The sequence below is a fragment of the Phaseolus vulgaris genome, chromosome 11 (assembly GCF_000499845.2).
Source record: "Phaseolus vulgaris cultivar G19833 chromosome 11, P. vulgaris v2.0, whole genome shotgun sequence".
Taxonomy (NCBI): domain Eukaryota; kingdom Viridiplantae; phylum Streptophyta; class Magnoliopsida; order Fabales; family Fabaceae; genus Phaseolus; species Phaseolus vulgaris.
The window spans coordinates 15,230,623-15,235,182 of NC_023749.2; positions in this window are offsets into that span (position 1 = coordinate 15,230,623).

Sequence of the window (4,560 nt, forward strand, 5' to 3'; positions counted from 1 at the left end):
AATGAAATGAAGCTGAACAAAACAAAAAGAAAAGACAAAATAAGTTTGTTAGACTAGATAATAAAATAAATGTTTCCACGATTAAACATTCGAAATTGAGAGTATGATATCCTTATATAACAAATAAGCAACAAATAAACACTACAAGAAAATCATCAAATAAAAACTAATTTTAAGAAACCAAAATAATTAGTTCTAATAGTAACTAAATTAAAGATTATTTTAGAAATTAAAAAAAAATGGATTCTAAATTAGTTTCTATTATTGTTAAATAGTTTCTAAATTGGTATCTAATTAGCAACCAAAGTTTTAACTACCAATTATTTAGATTCTAAATTTGGTAGCAAAAAACTTGGTTGTTAATTAGATACCAATTTAGAAACCATTTAACAATAATATAAACTAATTTAGAAACTAAAAATTTATTTAGTCTCTAAAATAATCTCTAATTTAGTCACTATAACAACTAATTATATTTTGTTTCTAAACTTGGTTTCTATTTTATGATTTTCTTGTAGTGAAATATATATAAAAGAAGTAAAAATTATCAAATTTATGCCTTAAAATTGATTTAATTTGTTGAAATTGAAGTTTATGTTTGGTGAAGTGAAATGTAATACATTTTCTTTTTAATGAAACCACATAAAGAAAAAAAAATCAACTTAGAGTCAAATAGCTGAGAATGAAAACTTATGTATAGGAAAAGAAAAGTTCTTCAAATATTATGAAATAAAAAATCAAATAGAATAGTGAAAATAAGTTCTAGATTACATAATAAACTAATAATATTTAAGTAATTAAGTTATCCACCAACTCAGTTCATACGTAAATCCGTAGGTAATCCTACATATTTTATTTTTAATTTTTAATTTTTAATTTTATTTTTATTTTTTGTTTTTGTAGTGAAGTTCGAATAATATCCACAATGCGAGTTATCCTTAAGTAAAAGTCTCCAAATAATTTGCTTTTTTTTACTAACATATAATTTGCGTTTTTTTATTAACATAAGAAAAATAAATTCTAAAATAATATTTAATTTAGTTAATATAATGACTAATTATTTTTAGTCTGTATTTTTTTTTATTTAATGATTTTCTTATAGTGATATGATTATATATATTAAAATATTTTTAATTTAATTAATAATATATTTTAAAATTTACACAATTGTAATATATCATTTTAATATTAAATTCTTGTTAATATTTGTTTTTATATTTTTTATAAAATAAAACTATTTAATAAATATTTAGACATAGAACAAATACGGATATAATAAATAGACGTAACTATTATTCAAAGGCACAAGAAGAAAAAGCAAATTTTACCAATCAAATATTGAAAACAAAATTGAATATGAAGTTTTAACTAAAAATAAGTATATCCATATCTCTAATAGTGTGGGGTTAGATCTATTCGAAGCTGTTTTTTCAACTCTTTCATCTAAAGTGAACCTCATCATATTTTTAAATATTTTAACACTTCTTCCTTCCCGTTCTTTATTTATACTTTTAGTACGTCTCTTAAATTTTTTTTTTTATAAAACCAGAGACAATTATGAAATAAAAACCAATTTTTAAAATAAAAAATAATTAGTTATTATAGTGACTAAATTAGAGATAATTTTATAGAGTAAATTTTTTTTTGGTTTCTTAATTAGTTTCTATTACTGTTAAATGATATTTAAATTGATGTCTAATTAGCAACCAAGATATTTGTTACCAATTATTTAGATTCTAAATTTGGTAGAAAAAACATTGGTTGCTAATTAGATACCAATTTAGAAACCATTTAAAAATAATAGAAACTAATTTACAAACTAATTTTTTTAGTATTTAAAATGGTCTCTAATTTAGTTTTACAACAACTAATTTTATTTATTTTTCTAAAATTTGGTTTATATTTTATGATTTTTTTAGTGATAAGTAACTTATGTATATATGTATGTTAATTTCTAGCTGAATAATATATATAGTGTAAAACATCTTTAAAATGTCAATATATATTATATATTATTTATTTTTCCCGATAAAAAAATATATTTATTATTATTTCTATGCCTAATTAAATGCAGATACACAAGTCACAATCCACTAAAGTATCAACTTGTGTTGGTTTGAACATGTAAATGGCTATGACCTAGAGTTTGTAGGTCAATTTTTTACTCACTCAGCAAATAAGTAAATTAGGCACTCAAGTATGGTTCCATACTGATTGGGTTAATTAGGAAATCAAGTATATTAATTGTTACCAAATAAAAAGTAAACATACAGGCTTTTGAATGCTATTTTATTTAAAACTATAACCTAAAACGTTAGTTAAAATATCAAATAACTTTTCTATTCTAAATATAAACTATTCACACTACTATATTTAAAAAATGAAATTAAAATATCATGTAACGATTAAATCTTTAAAATTTTCACTTAAAAAAAGCAAATATATATTTCTTTCTTCACTTTTTTTTCCTTTTATATTAAACATCCGTAACACTATAAGAAAATCATGAAATAGAAACCAATTTTAAGATACCAAAAATAATTAATTGTTATAGTGACTAAATTGGTGTCTAATTATCAACCAAGATTACTACCAAATTTAGAATCTAAATAATTGGTAGCAAAAACCTTGATGACTAATTAGACACCAATTTAAAAATTATTTAAGAATAATAGAAACTAAAATTTGTTTAGTCTCTAAGATTATCTTTAATTTAGTCACTATAACAATTAATTATTTTTTTTCTAAAAATTAGTTTCCATTTTATAACTTTTTACCGTGAAAGTTTACGATATAAAATTTGATGATAACATAAAATGATTTAAATTAAATGATTTAAATTTGAATATAAAGATTGATTTGAATAAAATGTATAAAAGAAATTGTTAAAAAGATGAAAGTAGGTGTAGATATTGCAAGAAGTCAAAAGCAATATATATATTGTGACAGATAACTGTCCTCTGGTTGAAGTTGTGTTTGTCTAAATTATAGAAAAATATAGTGAGTTGTGTCTTAGTGTGATTAAAGGGGTGTTTGAAGGCTCCATTTTCAATGAAAACGGCACTTTGATGTTGATGATAAAAAAGTGACCTAATTTGAGAAATGGGATATACAGTGGATTGATTCCAAGATTACAACAACCAACAGTTTTTAAGTGAGAAAGGCATCAATTTGATCCTTTAAAGTTGAGAGTGGTAACAACCAACAAACCCATCACCCATGCAATCACTAACACATGGGTTTTGGTCCTCAAAGTCAATGCATTACTGTTTCGCACCTTGGCTTGTTGCCACTTCATTGGAGTAACACTTTCATTAACCCAACTTGGATCACACAAATTTGGCAAATTGCACATCACATACCACAAAATTCCTTCACACAGATCTTTTCCTTTTAAACTACTACTTCACTGTTTAGACATTGCCTTATACCATTAAGATCGTGCTTTATTATATAACTATATATATTTTAATAGTCAAACTTCATTACAAACCTAAAATTATAATCATCTAGTACTATATTTTTATCTATAAAATACGAACGAATTTACAGAGAATTGTGTCCATTAAAATTTTAATTAACATAGAAAGTGGTGTGTAAAAAGAAAGTGGAAATGCAACTTGATACGAATGAAAATTAATTCCCTTTTTTTTTTACACTTGTACTCATCCATCTCCTTTTTTTTTTTAGCCAAAAGCATATCGGTACGAATTTTAGGATTTCTAGTTAGAATATTTAGAATAAAAACATGTATTTTATGAGTTTTAATTAGTTGTTTTGTTATCTTTTAAATTATAATTGATATTATATATTCCTTGAACCTTCCGTAATCGTAATTTTTATAAACTCTAAATCTAAATCCTTAAATAAACTTTCAAAATTAAAATTAGTTACATTTATTTTTAACTGAAGACAATCTAATTATTAATACACTTTTCATTTTTCATCTATAATCATCACTATCAATCAAGATTCATTTTTCAATCACCATTTTCAACACACGTCAAAAATCAAAACAACACATAACACACACAAAAAACACACATTATCTTTTTTCTCTTTCTCGAGGATTAGGTAGAGACTGGTAGGGTTAAATTTTTTTTTTTTAAACGAGAAGCACCAATTTCGATTTGGCTTAATCATGCTGATTTTTCTCTTTAAATTACCATTCTCATCACTAGTACAAAATGCAACATTCTTAACACCTTTCACTCCTTTTTTTCTATAAATTTTTATAATTTTTTCAATTTGTGACGTCGGAATTTATCAAAATAGCTAATTATTACATGTAAAGTCTTGAGATCCCAAATTTTCACATGACGTGACTTTTTTACAGTTTTTTTTTTCATTTCGGATGAAGATATTTTTATTTTAGGTTGACATTTTTTTTCAAGAAGACAATGGTATATTTAACAATAATCTTCGTGCTTGCAATCTAAATTGACAATAAAAAATATACTTTTATATCTCTAGAATTGTATATAATTTTTATGTAAAGGTTTTATAATTTTTTATATTAAATTATAAATTTGTAATTAATTATATAAAAAATTATTAAAA